Source organism: Carassius auratus, chromosome 4 (assembly GCF_003368295.1).
Source record: "Carassius auratus strain Wakin chromosome 4, ASM336829v1, whole genome shotgun sequence".
In the NCBI taxonomy this organism is placed as follows: domain Eukaryota; kingdom Metazoa; phylum Chordata; class Actinopteri; order Cypriniformes; family Cyprinidae; genus Carassius; species Carassius auratus.
This window is the reverse complement of record NC_039246.1, coordinates 25,387,484-25,405,754: the sequence shown is the minus strand read 5'-3', so window position 1 is coordinate 25,405,754 and position 18,271 is coordinate 25,387,484. Positions and strand designations below refer to the sequence as shown.

Genomic DNA, 18,271 nt, shown 5'->3' with positions numbered 1-18,271 from the left:
GCATAACACACTCAGGGACATAGTGTTAATGCACCCAATGACCATAAGAGGAAATCGGTTTTTAACACGCTGGGAAATAGATTCCCAACTACAGCTTCTTCCTTTATGGCCCCACATTTTCCGAAATTAAAATCAAGGAAAGATTTGCTGTTCTAATAATTTGTATGCTCTGTCCCCTGGGCCCGATGATCCATTAGGCCTGCTTCGAATAAACATTGTCATGACAACAGCTTGCCCAAAACCATTCCAGACGACTTGTGATGTGGTTCAGTTTTATTTTCTTTCTTATCCCTTGGCGGCCTCTTTAAACAAACCCCATATTGCTCACTGTCTTCAGAAACAAACATGACACTTAGTATCCATGAGAAGTTCAAACAAGCTTGGAGCTGAGGACACTTGTAGATCCATATTGAACATCCAGTGAATAAATACTTAACACTGTTTGAAAAGAAAAATATAGGGGTAAAATACTAAATACATAAGAATGTATAGCTTATTCCTAGAAAAGCAGATTTATGCAAATGCCAGTACATAGAAAAGCATCCTATTTCACATCCTGGGGGTCCCTGTGTTTTGTAAATGATCTGTGTTTATGCTGAACTTCTGATTAAAAATGTCAGGCAGGAAGTGCGTGTTTGTTGTCCCTGGTCTTGTCTGTTTGGGTCAGTTTAGCCTCAGTGAGTGCGTGTGAGGTGCATGCATTACGCAGATGCAAATGTATTTTTGTGTCTTTGTATGTTTGCGTGTTTATACCGGATGGAGCCGCTGAACAGCACTGGATCCTGTAGAATGATTGACAGACGGGATCTCAGGGTTTGAAGTGGAAGCTTGCAGATGTCAATGCCATCAATAACTATCTTTCCTAGAGCAAAAAAAGATCATGACACACACATTTTGAATTAGATTTTATTTTTGAATTTACAGTTGTCATTAGTTAACTTATTTTGTTCTATGCTTTTATCATTCTTTTTATTTTTATATTTAGCTTTAATTTATTTTTATTTCAGTTTTAGTTTATTAATTGTAGTAATTAAACATATTTTATTTAGTTATTTACAAAGCAGTATGTTCTCATTTTTGTCTGTTTTCAACTTTTTCACCTATTATTAATATTTTTATTTGTTTGCATTTTTGTTTTAATTTCCATTCATCATAATTGAACAATTGTGAATAGTTTTAGTTAACAATAACAACAATGGTTTATATTTAGCTATTATTAATTGAGAAACTACACTGATATCTGTACTTGCATTTATTTGTTTAAACGCATTTAATTAAATTTTTATTTATTATTATTATTATTATTATTATTATTTTATTTTTAATAACTTCCCTTAACAATAATGACACTGGTTTATATTTTAGTTTTAACTAATGTAACTTATTTAGATAATTATTTTATTATAGATTTTTTTTAAATGTATTCAATATATTTTTATTTGTTTATTATTTTAAGAAAAGGTTAATAGTTCAAATAAAAAATAACACCTGGTTTATATTTTATTTTTAGCTCGTATTAATTACATTTAAAGTTTTTATTTATTTATTTTAAGTTCAACCATTTTAAAAAATGTTTAAAAAGGCAATGAGTTACAGCACATAAAACATAAACTTTCTACTATATACCAATATAAATGTAACATTGTTTTGCGTCAGCTACCCAGATGTTTAACATATACTATAAGATATAGCTATATTTAACTCTATGCAAAATCTCAAACTAATCACAATAAAATTTTTCCTTCCTTCCCTGAAGGATTGTTTTATTAGTTTTGGGTGTTCAGGTCAGTTTACAATAACTTGACTTTAACACATAGTGGCCCTGTAGAGGATATCAGGAAACCAAACACAGCTCTTGAGATTTTCATTTTACCTTTATATGGACACAGTGAGAGAGAGTCCGTGCCACTTCTGATTTAAACATCTTCTAACAGCCGTGCTCACGTGCACAAAACAGCATGAACTGTTTGATTTGGCTGAAGATTTCATTTTGACTAAGAGATGGTAATGCTGCATGCTGGATAATATGATAAAACTCAGAGAAAATAAATGTGATGTATTTTGTTTGTCATAATAATAAAACAATATCCCCAAAATAACACTATTTAGTTTATAACTGTATTACTTTTAATGCATCATTTGTTTTAAATGCATTAGTGAACATTGTACTAAATATATAGCGCTATTTAGATAATATAATTTTTTTATACACTTTCTGTTTGATGTCTTACAACAAATGAAGCTATGGTTCCATTTTAAATCAAGTAGACTGAGAAATTCTGTCAATGATGACAGTAGACTCTGATCTCTATGGTTAATGTCTAAATATGACATCATGGCAGCTTGTCAAAAGTGACAGTAACCATATGGTAAGAGAATAAACAACACGGGCAAAGAAATAAATGTTTCTAGGCTAAGCAGCTGAGAACATTAATAATAGCTTTATCAAAAGTGTCCACAGCTTTTTTTTTCTTTCTTTCTTTAGGGATCCACAAGGGTCCAATGTGTCCCCAGCGGGCGAGCTTGACATACATCTGAGCGCTGTAATGCTCAGTGAATGCTAAGATTTGGAAGATGTCCCGGGAAGACCTACCTTCAAAAACATCCACCATGTTGAAGAAGGCCAGAGACAGCGAAGACTTTCCACTGCCCGTTCTGCCACATATGCCCACCTGGGACAAAAAGAACAACATGTAAGCACTTGACACAGCCTGACATTTTCAGATTGCTTTTGTATAAACACGCTCAGGGCTGCTCTCCTAAATTACACAAACTAGTGCAGACAGTTACAGTTACCATGCTACTACAAGAAGCCATCTGTGCTGTCGTAGAAGTTAGACTAATAAAGATAAAAGCTTATGACGGAGCTGCAGATTGCGTAGGTTTTGCTTCAATGTGTAGTTGATATCCAGGCAGAGATTAACTGTGGTTTCGCAGTGCAGTGATGAGAAAATAAACGCTACAGTGACAAAACCGCAAGTGAGTGTAATGTGCTACAACAGGTCGATCGCTATCAGGACTACTAAATAATCATTGTCAGCTTTGGCTGGAGGTTGTGACGTCTAGGACAACATACATGAGACAGACTGAGAGTTATAATATTGTTTATTTATATCATGTAAACACAAAGTTTCGTTTTGGAAGTATTAAATCATGATTAATCAATTTGACAGCCCTAGCAGTTTAGGTCAAGTAGTTAAACATTTATTTTAGTTGCCAACACAACATTTACAATTTTCATCTAAATTTTAATTAAAACTGACATTAAAAATGTAATGTATTTTTTTTTAAATTTAGCTCCAATTTCAATTATCGAAAACCATTTTTAATAGTTTTAGTTAACAATAACAACTCTGATTTATTGTTTAGCAAACCCATCTTGAATATCTGATTCACCATCCTTGCCTATTCATACAACATTAATCAATTAATTACTTTCAAATTGAGAAAAACATTGGATAAAGATTTTTTTTTTTTGTTTTTTACCTTTTGCCCAGGGTTGATGTGTGCATTGACTTGTTTAAGGACGGGTTTGAGATTGGAGTCATAACGAACACACAGATCATGGATCTTTATTTCTCCATGCTGTGGCCAGTCTTTCCGGTACCTGTGAGACATCTGAAATCAAAGTGAAAACAACTATTTAGATTACCATTTAATATATTCAATGTTTTAACTGTTACGAGATAAAATATAGCAAAACTGACATATCCGACTGCTGATGTGATCTCATAATGACGCCATCATGAGGGTACCACATTCATGTGGAATAAAATAACTTTTCTGGGCCACTGATTGTGGCATAATTTCATGTGAGTGCACATTCTTAATTTCTTTAGACACAAAAACGTTTTAAGTGTAAAAAACGTACTGCACCTTTAACATTTAAAGCATGTTTATGGATATAATTTAGTTTACAGAATGGTTAACTACAGAATTTTCCTTTCTGCACAGTCAGTGGATTAAGTGCCGCCACACATGACTTTATCTGAGGAGAGTATAAAGTAGACATAACACTTATACATCAATGGCAACAAATAACTCAGAACACTCCAAGTGAGCACTTTAACGAGCTGCAATTAACACAGCTATATATGGTGTCCAAATGTCAAAGTTTAGACTCATACCTACTGCTATCCAGGCCAGTTTTCCATTAAGTCACTAAAAGGGAATAAGCTATCGTCTCAGTCTAACAGCGGCGCTAAAAGGCTATTGCTAAAACTTTTCCTTTTTCTCAGCTCAATCCTGCTTGGTCTCTAGAGGCTAGTGTTTAGACTCTACGTCCTTAATGCCCTTTCATGATGCTCTCAGTGGATTGTGTCAGGTCACTCTGTTCCTAAAGCACTAAAATGTGAGAAAATGCACATGTAGCAGTGATTTGGAAGCTAGAAATACGGGGTTTTATCTAGTAGGGATAAAGAGTCTAAATAGTACTCTGGATAATCATTAGAAACAATACTTATAGTGTCAGGAAAGGATTTATTACCCATGGATCCCTCATAGTTCTCAGATTCTGTGCTGAGGAAGCTGTTGACCTTCTTTACCGCAGCCATCTGGACCTCCAGGTCTGCCAGATTCCTCACCACCCAGTTCAGGTAGTTTGTCACCTTAACACAAAGCATGTTGAGGACTTCTAAGTGCTTTTAAATCACAGATGGCCACTAGAAATTCAATAAAGCTGTGTTTAAATGAATAACTCACAGTGAGGGCATATGTTAGACCAAGTCCAACCAGTCCAGATTCAGATCTGGACCAGATCGCTGCCACTGCTGCAGTGAGGACAATCACAGCACCCAGATAATCCTCGGAGGAAATACAAATGTTATTATATACAGATTTTAAGATACCAAAGTTTTAGTAGTTGATAATTACTGTAATTAAATGCTATAATCCTCTGTACTTTGATACCACAACAGTAAAGTATTTGAAAGTATGTATTTTGATACTACAATTCCATTGTACGTTTCGTTCTTTAGATAAAAAGTTAATTATTAATAAATATTAATGAATTACAATTTTAAAAAGTATCTCTATTCTACATCTCATGAGAAAATGTAAGTATTTTAGTGCTTTAATGCAGTACATCTGAATGAATTTTTTACAACGCAATCATATAAAAATTACTAAAACCCATAAAGCTCCACCCCTAAAATTAACCCTCAGTTGGGCGTAAACATATTTTACAAAAACTTACAAATTGCATCGTTCGAATTTATATGAATTAGCCAGTAATTTGCCAAAATGTAAAATAGTTATGAGACTGTGTTGGTATTTCTACATTAAACAAACTTTCATGATGCTCTCAGTGGTTTGTCTATTTTATGATTTGGCGGTTTTGTACAGATGTGTAGGATATGATTCATACAAAAACATACAATTTAGGTTTAGCTCCAACTCTAAACTTAACCTTTAATGGAGCGAATCTCAGAATATCAAACAAAAGTGTCCAAATGGGATTGTAAAAATTCATATGCAAAAGCGAAAACTAATTTTCTTAGTGATATTTAGTGCCTGTTTATCAGGAATTAACATTTTTTTTGTTTTGTTTGACCACTTTGATGGAAACAGTGTTTACACGCAAATGTTTAATTCCAATTTTGCGCGTAAGTTAAATTCGCGACTTTTGATGGAAAGCCAGCTAGTCAATATTATTTATTTAATTAAATAATTATGATAAATTAATCAGCAAGACTGTAATTTTAAACATTACATACACTACATTCTTTATATTAACGTTGTGATTGAAAGTCGGTTGGAGATGGATTCTTTACAACCTATACTACAGTAAAAACTCAACTTGACTTACAGTTCTGACCTCCAGCCACCGGTTGGCAGCGGAGAGAAACAGGTAGGCTGTGTTGTTGGTGTCAGTTAGCTCCAACATCCGCTGTTTAAAGCGAGCCTCATGCCTGGAAACAGAGATCTTTTACTTTGTGTCAAAACCATTTACAATGTGATTCAGATCCATGACTGACTAGAGCTAACACAGCTGTGACGAATAAGAGTGTTCAATTGATTCACGTAAACACTCTGGAGACTTAACAGAGGAGATGAAATCTCAATCTCTTAATGTTTATTGTTGGATTACTTTAAGTCAAGGATGCGTGAATAAGCACAATGTGTTTATAAGAAATGGCGTGGAGCCACTAAGACTGCATCACCTCTGCATGGCTGATATTGTACACAATTGGTTTTGCATCACAAAAACGCATTTAATTCTGTTTTCAATATGCAACTACTTATTTCTGCATCCAGTCTAGAAGAACACAGAGAGAGAAAGTGTGGTTTATTCAGACAGCCATGTGTTTTCGGAAAACCCTCAGTTTACTGACCTGAATGCTCGAATGGTGGTGAGGCCCTCTGCAGTCTCCGAGAAATGACAGAGAAGAGGCAGCTGAGTAGAGTCATCCAGATCTTGCAAATCTCTGTTGGAGACAAAGAACAGCAAAAGGCAATAGCTCTTAGCCTGGTTCTGGAAAAATGTCATTCTAATAATCATAGTTGACTTTAATTGATCTGATGCTGACTTTAAAGGAGCATTATTAGTAGTGAAATTATACTATCATCTTTTAGAGCTGCTTTAGAGTAGAATCAATAGTTGAGTTTCCATAATTGATTCTGCTGTTTCCTGTTTATCAATCTGTATTGTTTAAAGCACTATAAAAATAAAAGTGGCTTGACTTACTAGACCTTTTCTTGTGGCAAACATCTGAGTGTGAAAACAAATGTGGAGTGGGAATTGTGCTCAAAAAATGAATGCAAGCTTACAATCAAATTTAAGAAAGGTTCGGTTTAAGAAAATTAAATGATTGGGCAAGTCCAGCGTACATCAGCAGAGGAAAGTCTGTCATTTTCACCAGAAGATCAAGTTATCACATTTTGATTAAACATGAAGTAAAAAAAAACATTAACTTAATTCAGTCAAGTTATTATGACTTGTATACATTAAGCTATCCTTACTCAATTCAGTTAAGTTGATCCTATACAAAGTCTTGAATAGAGATAACATTTTTTGAAAACCATGACTGAATCACGTTAGGAGAACTACTTACTTGGAAGCAACCCGGAAGTACTTCTGAATAAAGTAGAAAGCCACAGCAAGGGCACCAGTGCGATTAGGAAGGTAGGGGTGACGAAAGCAATGACCCCAATTGCTGAGAGACAGAGTAGAGTGGAGCGAGTAAGAGACTCTAGTGTCGGGGGAATGTGCTGTGGAGAAAGAAAAAAGATGCACATTAGCATGCATATGCCACATTCTTCATCTCATTAATATGATAATGTTGACTACCGCAGCACTGAGGTCTCATGTGTGTGTGGAAAACCAAGGCTGCTCATTTCAGTGGGCTTAAAATGAAAGAGACGTACTTGACACTTGAATCGAACAGATCTCTTTCTGTCTCTCTTTCTCTCACCTGATCGATGATATTGGTGTCCGCTGAGAAACGGTTCAGGATTTGTCCAAGCGGGGTGACATCAAAGAATCTAACAATGATATAAAAGGACGTTTTATAATGATGTTCCTGTCGATATCAGTCGATGGCAGTAGGGTTTATAATGTGTTAAGTACCTGATGGGAGCGTGAATGATCTTGTTGAGGAGGTTGTGATGTAGGTTTGTAGCTGCAGCCACTCCTAGAAACTCCACTGTTAAGGAAGTGATGAGACAAAGTGCTATCGCTGCTCCACACAGGATAATAAACACTGGCACATAGGAGCGATGCTGTCAAACACCCAAAAAGCACAATTTCAGTATAACTATAATGTAGAATATGAAAGACAACATTTAAAAGAGGAAACAGCAGTGACGTGTCACCTGAGCGATCTGTGTGTCATCATTCTGTGTGTAATTGGTTGAATTGAGAAACGGATCGTTGAGGCTTTGGTTATGCAGGTTTAAGGACGTCCAATTTGCGAGGCAATAGTCGATGGCCACCATAACTGAGTGCTTGGCCAGCTTGGATGACACCATCAGGAAGACCATGAGAAAGCCACCTGAGGAAAGGTAACGACAGCACATCTTCCATTGGATTTTAGAACGTCGGCTGGTGGTGGTGGACATGTTGTCATCGTCTTCCTCTTCCACCTCCTCCTCTATGGAACAGTAAAAAGGTGTCCACGATGTTTTTACAAGTTAAAAAAGTAAAGGTTGTCCTGAAATGCTGATGAACTATTACCTTCATCCTCATCGTCAATGTGGTTCTTCGCCTCTCTGGAATAGAACGCTCTCCTCAAAGTTTTCCTCTCCAGAGTGGTCTGACTCTCCATTTCAGTCTCCTAAAACATAGAATCAAAAAAACAGTTTTTCACATGCTTCTTCAAAACTGTTTAGTGTTCATTTTTGACATTCTTTGTTTTAAGGCTGAAATACATTACACAACGTTTGCACCTATTTGCAGTTTGGATAAGTGAATGATAGTTGCCAAAATTCAAAGCCAGTCTGTGGATTTTGGGCTGCTTGAGTTGACATATAATGGGCACGGATACTTGTTTAGCATCAGACTATGATTCTATCTAGTCAAATGATACAAAACGTGTTTTTATTATTTGTCATGCATCTCCTTGCAACAAGGCAAATGTTTCTGCATGAGTTTGCAGTGTTCAGAATGACTTCTGGTAGTATGTGATCCCCAGTCATTTAGTGTAAGATTTATTCTCTGTAACCATTCACAAATTCGGTAAGTGTATCATGCATGGCGTTTTAAAAACTGTATAGATGAGCTGGTTTTTAAAGCAGAAGGACCTTTTCAAGCTCCTGGTCTTGTCTGTTCATCAGGGTCTTCCAGTGCTCATACAGTTCCACATCATGTGTCTGGATGTCCTTTAATGTCCCCTCTCTCAGCACTGAACCGTCCTTCATGGCTATTATCTACCAAATTAAGACAAACTTTGAAGTCATTTGTTTTTGATTACTTTCAAGTTATTTATCAAAGTTTTATGAAGAACCAGCCTCAAAATGGTCTAGATCTTTAGTCAGCAAAGAAACCCAAGTAGTTACCCAGTCAGCATGGATGAGGTACTGCAGTTTATGAGTGACCAAGACCACTGTCCGTTTGTCATCCTGAAGGAACTTCAGTATCCCCTCCTGCATCAGATGATCACTGAGGTGGATGTCCAGGGCAGAGAACGGGTCATCCTAAAGGTAACAAACCCCAAAACTAGGTTGACTCTACTTCAATATCTACTCGCAATCAATAAATAAAGAAACTTAAGTTTCAATAAAGTCAAACGGATCAAGTCTTATCTAGACATGTAGGAACCTGTTTTAAATTAGCTTTGCTTAATGTTTGATTCATTACACTCTTAAAAATAAAGGTTCCAAAAGATTTTCAAAGAGATGCCATAAACATACATTTTGGTTTCCCCAAAGAACCTTTCAGTCATTCTTAAAAGAACCATTTTGTTCTTAGTGTAGAGGCCCATTCACACCAAGGACGATAACTTTAAAGATAAGAATATAAGATGTGGAGTCCACACCACAACTATAATTATAAAGGCAGAGAGAAACAATATCATTGGAATCACTTTCAGAATGTTTTTTTTCCAGCCAATGAATGAAACAAAAAGTGACATCCAATCAGAATCATTCCTTCTATAATGACAGAGAATTTAAAGCAGCAGATGTGCATGCACTTAGAAAAAACAGATGATATAGTCCACTGGTGTGAACGCTATTATCGTTATAATTTTTGGCGTGAATGGGGCTTAAAGAACATCTAAAGAATAATATTTTTAACTAATAAAGAACCTTTCCAAACCTTTTTTTGTACAGTGGATGTTAAAGGTTCTTTGTGGAACTATGGATGCCAAAAAAGAACCTTTATTTTTAAGTATGTAGATGCAAAAGAAATGACCCTTTCATTCAGAAAACTGTTCAAATACAAAGAGTCAATATTTCAATAGAAATGTACTATGAATGTGCTTAAATCACTTCTCGACTGACCCGAAAAGACACCACAACAACCCCGTTGACTTTCTAGGATGTGAGACATAGCATCACTCCAAGGAATGAGGTGAATTCGTGATCCTATCCAGAAGGGTGTGTAGTTATGTACAGTAATCCAATAACAACCCTTACACATCATTGTGTTTTCCTGCTATCACTACCACAATGTACCATGCTATCATGCATCAGTTCAGAAACCTCCTCTGGGAAGACCTCTTAAATCAAATTAAAACTGTGGTCATTCATAATACTGGTACATCACTCGTAGAGGGTGGAGGTAAGAAACTATCATGAAGTTATCTCTGTTGGAAAAGTTGGTCCTACCAGGAAAACAATGTTGGTGTTTTGATACAGAGCTCTGGCCACACAGATCCGTTGTCGCTGACCACCGCTGAGGTTAATACCCTGCAGGAGTACAACACACAAACACCAATTAAACACTTTTGATTCTGATGACATAACGTCAAAGTCATGGTAGTCTCAATAACAGTCTCTTTATTTGATTAGTTTCACAGCAGCTGAGGTCAGAGAGCTGGTCTCAAGCCCAGATACAGTGTACAGCCCTGTCTTACCCGTTCTCCGATTTCAGTCTGGTCTCCAAAAGGAAGGAGGTCTATATCTGGTTGAAGCGAGCAGGCATCAATCACCTCTTTGTATCTGTCCGACAAATTCAGAGTTCAAAAACATAAAAACGTTTCCTCAAAAACTTAAGGATAGGAATCTTGAACAAGAGCTCTCGAGGGAGTAAAATGTCATGACCCAGAGTTTCCACAGTGAGTTTTATTATAGTTGAGCTTTGAATGCTTATAAAAATGACCCATTAAACTTCACTAAATCAGTATAAGTGCTGACTGATTTAAAATCAAAGTGGTGTTGAAGCTACAATCCGCAATGGCAAGTTCACAGCACCTTTTTGCCTTAAAGTCAATGTAATCTCCAGTCATAACCAATTTCATTTCCTAAATATAACACATTTCAAGTAAAAAGAGACATTCAAATATGGAATATGCCTTCATTTTATCTATTGAGAATTGATTGGTTGCTAAAAAGCAACCTTTTCAGTAACAGAATTCTAAAAAAGTTATGCAACATTATGCAAAACGGTGCAAGCTATGCAAACAGGTTAAGAGAATGTAAGCTGAATGTTGTGTCATGCACAACCTAAAACATATGTTCTATTTCAAAACAACAACAACATTACCTCATATGAGCTAAGTGTCATAATTTATAGTTATTATTTTGATTAAAGATGCATTGTAAAAAAATGTTCACAATGCAGGAACGTGCTTTAAGAAACTGAATAATGCCAGGTTTGATATATTGTTGATTTTATTATGAATAAATTCAAGTTACAACATGAAATAATGTAATAAATAAAGATCCTGTTTTAATATAATGTCATTAATATAATGACTCTGAAGTATTATTTTTCCATGTTTGTTTCTGAGTAAAAATAGATAAAAATATATTTTTTTATTTCATCCATTTTATTCAAAACAGTTATCATAGCATTAGAACATAATTGCAGAAAATTTAAGGAAATGACTGACGCAAACAACGAAAACTAATATCCCACCCTAAATGATGTAATTTCAACAAAATTGAAAGGTATTATTTTTATTATTGATTAGGAGCACAATTTTGGAGGTAACAATTTTGAAAATAATTTGCACCAGTGAATCATTCCCAATAAGACCAGGAGTATGCTGTACTGCTGTCTATGGAGGGTCAGAGAGCTTTCAGATTTTATCAAAAATACCTAAATTTGTGTTCTGAAGATTTCATGTTTAGAAAGACATGAGGGTGAGTTATTAATGACAGAACTGTAATTTTTGGTAGAACCTACCATTTGAGGATTTATGCCTTAAGAAAGTAAATCGGGTCAATATTGACTTTTTGTCGACAGATGACGGAATTTGACAAATTAAATAGATAAACAAAGAGGTCTAAAATAATACCATTTTCTCACGAAGTTGGAGATCTTTTTAACCTCACCTCTGTTTATTGAAAGGACTTCCAAACGTGATGTTTTCCTCTACAGTTGCATTCAGCAGCCATGACTTCTGCGCTGCATAGGCCACAGAGTACCTGTTTTTACTGAGCCAGGACAGGATGAGAAACAGAGAAACAAAGAAACAACTGATAACCTTGAAATGTGTAAAAACACACTCCGCTTACCAACACAGCAAACACCAATGGTTCTGATATGAAATGAAGGTAAAATATCCTTGTTAATGATTACAAACCCGATTCCAAAAAAGTTGGGACACTGTACAAATTGTGAGTAAAAAAGGAATGGAATAATTTACAAATCTCATAAACTTATATTTTATTCATAATAGAATATAGATAACATATCAAATGTTGAAAGTGTTGAAGAACAGCTGGAGGACCAATTTGCAACTTATTAGGTCAATTGGGAACACGATTAGGTATAAAAAGAGCCTCTCAGAGTGGCAGTGTCTCTCAGAAGTCAAGATGGGCAGAGGATCACCTATTCCCCCAATGCTGCGGCGAAAAACAGTGGCGCAGGATCAGAAAGGAGTTTCTCAGAGAAAAATTGCAAAGAGTTTGAAGTTATCATCATCTACTGTGCATAATATCATCCAAAGATTCAGACAATCTGGAACAATCTCTGTTCGTAAAGGTCAAGGCCCGAAAACCATACTGGAAGCCCATGATCTTCGGGCCCTTAGACGGCACTGCATTACATACAGGAATGCTACTGTAATGGAAATAACAACATGGGCTCAGGAATACTTCCAGAAAACATTGTCGGTGAAGACAATCCACCGTGCCATTCGCTGTTGCTGGCTAAACTCTATAGGTCAAAAAGACACCATATCTAAACATGATGCAGAAGCGCAGGCGTTTTCTCTGTGCCAAGGCTCATTTAAAAAGTGGAAAACTGTTTTGTGGTCAGACGAATCAAAATTTTGAGTTCTATTTGGAAAACTGGGATGATGGAACAGCCATGTCATCCGAACTAAAGAGGACAGGGACAACCCAAGTTGTTATCAGCACTCAGTTCAGAAGCCTGCATCTCTGATTGTTTGGGGTTGCATGAGTTCATGTGGCATGGGCAGCTTACACATCTGGAAAGGCACCATCAATGCTGAAAGGTATATCCAAGTTCTAGAACAACATATGCTCCCATCCAGACGTCGTCTCTTTCAGGGAAGACCTTGCATTTTCCAACATGATGATGCCAGACCACATACTGTAACAATTACAACATCATGGCTGCGTAGAACGATCCGGGTACTGACATGGCCAGCCTGCAGTCCAGATCTTTCACCCATAGAAAAAATTTGGCGCATCATAAAGAGGAAGATGCAACAAAGAAGACCTAAGACAGTTGAGCAACTAGAAGCCTGTATTAGACAAGAATGGGACAACATTCCTATTGCTAAACTTGAGCAGCTTGTCTTCTCAGTCCCCAGACATTTGCAGACTGTTGTAAAAAGAAGAGAGGGGATGCCACACAGTGGTAAACATGGCCATGTCCCAACTTTTTTGAGATGTGTTGATGCCATGAAATTTGAAATCAACTTGTTTTTCCCTAAAAATGATAAATTTTCTCAGTTTAAACATGTAATTTGTCATCTATGTTGTATTCTGGATAAAATATTGAAATTTGAAACTTCCACATCATTGCATTCTGTTTTATTCACAATTTGTAAAGTGTCCCAACTTTTTTGGAATCGGATTTGTAGATTAAAACTACAGATTAAAGAAATGCAGGGAGCCCTTCACTGTGAGAGCTGATGTGTTTGTTTACGACATTTCCTCCTGCCCTTTCATGAAAGTAAATAATTTCTATGTTAAATTTGGCAAAAAATGTACTCTTTCAATGTTGGCCCAGTCAAAGGCATGAGTTTCCAAACCTGTTTGGTAGCATTCATTTTTTTAAATTACACTCAGCAACCACTAGAGGCGCTGAAATCGCACAGATTTAATGGCTACAAAACCAAAAATAAACCTGATGATAATGAGAATGGCCTTCTGTTGTTAGACAAAACAGATCTGTTTCGCTTTCCAATGGAGGGGTCTGGCTGTAACTAAACCAAATATCGGTCGAAATCAGTAACTGTACAAGAAAACCCCATTATGTCCAAGAGAGGTGAAGACTCCCGGCATTTTCACACACTTTTCACTGCACATCTCAAATGAAAAACAACAACAACAACAAAAAAAAAAACACCCGTTATATTGAGGCCACATGAATGTAAAAGGATAAATGTATTGGTAAATGAATGCATGTGGGGGTTATGGCACATCTGCTGAAACGGTTCACAAACTTGTACCTCTGTTCTTCATGAGACAGGCATGTATCGTGCCCGCTGCAAGTCAGGTACATTAAAAGATGTTATCAGCCAGAACATAATATCTAGTTAGCTGACAGAAAGTGAATAACCTTGCTGGAATCATAATAGATAATCTAAATTTAAAGCTGACTAGCTAAAATCCATTTCGCCATTCGCTACATATTACAAAATGTCCTCAGTGTTGCTTTATAGAGGTCATTATGTGGCTGTGTAACATGTAAGCATGTGAAGACCCCCGGTGAAATACCTTATGCTCCCATCGAAGAGTATCTCATAATCAGGCAGTCTGATTGAGCACACCATTTGGGAAGAGGGCACAAAGAAACACACACACACACACACACACACGTGACCAGAGTTAGTGAGTGCTTCAGGATGCGTGCCGTTCTGTAATAACACCGGCATACTCTCCTTGTGAGGTGAAGAGTGATAATTTGAGATATAATTGTGCTCCAAATACTGGTGTAGTAATGTATAAGCATTATATTTTAGCTGGAGAGTAATGTCATTGTCATTATAGAACTTGAAACTGGAAAACGCCTTAAACATTCATTGAGCTGTTCGCAAAGACAGTACTGCCAGAACTGAGACTGAATTTGTATCAAAACACAATTTAATTAAATATTACAAATGGTCTAAAATTTGATTTCCTCATTAATTATAATTAAAGTATTTGCACAGTCAGTGGTTTCTGTCAATGCAATGAAAGTCAATGCCATTGACTCAGTGGGGACCAAAGCTACACTGGGTCTACTTTCATTGTATGTACATTTAAAAAAAAATTTTATATGGGATTTAATTTAAAACCATTTTTAATTAAATTATAAAGAGTTTAAAGTTATCTTTAAGGCACATTTAAAAATGTTTGTATGCAATTGCATTAGACAATAAAGTATTAAAGAAAACCATATTATAATAATATTTATGATAGAGTAAACAAGCATGTTTTCAAATGTGTTGTTAATAGAAACCAAGAGTGTTTACATATTATATTAAATTAATAAACCAAATGTCCAAGATTCTGATTCAGTATTTTCTATATGTATTTTCTGTCTTGAGAACAATAGCAAAATAGATTTCACAATAGATTTGAATTTAATAAAATCTGATTGTTTTGTATCTGTGTTTTAGAAATTAGTTCTAAAAAAATCTAATTAACTGAAGTCATCATGTGGCTGCCAAAAAAAGAAAAAAAAGGAAAGGCTCCAAAAATGTAAATTCTCAAAAAAGGCAACAAATGACAAAGCATTTAGACGGTATAGTATTTATTCATCTAATGCAATTACATTTTTTAAATGTGACTTAAGAAAATACTGTGTTGGAGCCACTGTATATACATTTTTAAGGACTTAGACTTTCTATAATCGATGAATTATAGAAAACATACAGATCTGCTTGGCTTTGCTTCCAAATGCTAATCAGAGACCATCTCCAGCAGGGAGATGGAGAGATCCACAGAAAGAAAAGCATTTCCTTTGTGTGCTGATAACACAGATGACAGAATGACATGTGGGGGAAGAGGACAGAAGAAATCAGAGAGCAGTGGAAAGAGTAATGAATGGAGTAAGACACATACATACACACGCACAAACGCAAAGAGTAAGACGGCCCTCACACACATCTGTGTATGCACACAGAGGTACATACATCATAATAACAGCGGATGCATCGGACAGTGGGCTATTTATGTGCATGTGTGTTTGTACAGATGAAAACTTTGATTAGCATCTGATGGATCTGGCATGCAGATGTACTCCCCTGTTTTCTGCTACATTATCGCAAACATTCAACTGCTTTAGTGGGCAAGAGACAACAGGGGGGAGTTTTGGTCCCTTTGAGTTTTAATACAAATCACAAGCTCCATAAATGTTCATTAACATCACAATATTTTTGTCAGCAACTATGCAAATGTGTAAATTCTCACTTGCTCCAGTAGACTTTGCCACTGATGGTTTGCATCTCCCCCAGCATGGCCAATAACAGAGATGATTTCCCACAACCCACCTGGCCCACAATCATGGTCAGCTGACCTGAAGAGGGAAACAAGGTGAAGGGTAATCTCAGTTTTATATATGAACAGGTTTTGCCCCTACACACAGGTTTTAGTGATGTTCAGTGTCAGTGGTAGATTGCTCATCTGTTAAATTGGCAAAAGCTAGTTAGTTAGTGCTCAGCTCACTGATTTAATGAGGCTGTCAAACCACTAAACCAGAACAGTAAACCCGAGCCAACACAATAACTATTAAGAATTCATATTTTCAGCGTTTTGATTGATTTTTATATGATTTTTTTATGTTTAACATCAATTTGAAAATAAACATTAACCATTTATATTACATTTTGATCTTCATTGAGATGATGATCCCCTTCCTGTATTGTAGATGAATAAGAAAGTGATAATATAAATACTCTGTATAATATATTTAATAATATATAACTATAATTCGTTCAATTCTATTCAATTCAAGTGTATTTGTATATCGCTTTTTACGATGCAAATCATTGCAAAGAAACTTTACAGAAAATAAAGTTTCTACAATATTTCGTAGTCGCTTATCAGTGGTGACTGTCTGTTTATGTGCATAAAAATGTATACAATGTAGACGATGAACACTAACAGCAATTATTATATGATGCAATCACACTTGTAGCAATATTTGTAAGTTCTGTATACTTAAACTTTATATGACAGATAAAAACTTTATAATATTATTGACAATATATATATATAGTTATTTATTTTATTTATTATAGTTACAGATTATTTATAATAAATAATTCATTAAATAAATACATAAAGAAACAATTAACAAGGACTCTAAGGTATCTAAGAGTATATGCATTAATTTACAATATTTATATATTATTTATTATAATTAAATAAATAGCAAGCTGTCTTCATCTAAGACTATTTATTATATATTATAGAAACATATTATTATGTAGTTATTATTATAAATAATAATAATAAATGATTAATAATTCACAATAAATAAACGAATAACAAAGACTATTGTGCTTAAGAGTATGTATGTATGTATGTGTGTGTTTAGTTTTATATTATAAAAAAAGGAAATAAAAAGTACCCTTGATATCTAAGAGTACTTATTTAATATATTTAATTTATCAACATAAATATATAAATATAAATAAATAAATATATTATATATATATATATATATATATATATATATATATATATATATATATATATATATATATATATAAGAAGTCATTGTTTCTCTGAGAGAAAATTGGTAGTTAGTAAAGTGTACCTGTAGGGATTCGGATGTTGATGTCCGATAGCGTGGACAAGTTGCTTCCCCATGTGAAGAAGCCATCATTCACCTGAATGACACATTCACCAATACAAGCAAAAAACATATGGGTTAGAATAATGGAAACAAACCAGCACAGAGCAGAATGCACGTGATATGATCTTTTCATCTTTGCTCGTACAAGCTTCTTCTGTCACGCTTACAAATTCTGGATGCGTTCTGAAATCTATTTTCTAAATGTTTATTTACAATAATGATAATACTCCCATCCATCAGAGCAGTACAGTAGGCCAGAACAGAATACTGGGAAAAGGGAGAACGCTGAACAATCAAAAACATCTGTGAGAACCAGAGCAGGGGGAGAGAGAGAGAGAGAGAGAGAGAGGGTAAACTGGGAGTAATGGTTGAGAATGACTGAAGTGAACGAGTGTAAATGTCAGAATAGATTAGGCCATATTCATAACAAAAGTGAGCGGATGTCACTGTGGGAAAGTCCATGAGGACGTGTGTGTTTATGTGTTCAGCCACTATAAACTCATTAGATAAGAGACTTTTGTTTTCCAGAACCAGTTGCATTTAAAATAAAGTGTACAGTGTACTTACTGTGTTCATATTGTGTTGCAAAACACTTTTGCTGCTATTGAGGTGGGATAAGGGTAAGATTATGGACAGGGTTGGAGGTTTGGGTAGGTTTAAAGATGGGTTAGGTGTAAGGGATGGGTC

General features: G+C 35.4%; 1 pseudogene; it reads right to left on the bottom strand.

Annotated features, from left to right (window-relative positions):
• Positions 1-701: 701 nt before the first annotated feature.
• The window catches only part of LOC113056924 (ATP-binding cassette sub-family C member 9-like), a 32,330-nt pseudogene continuing 14,760 nt past the window's right edge, over positions 702-18,271 (bottom strand).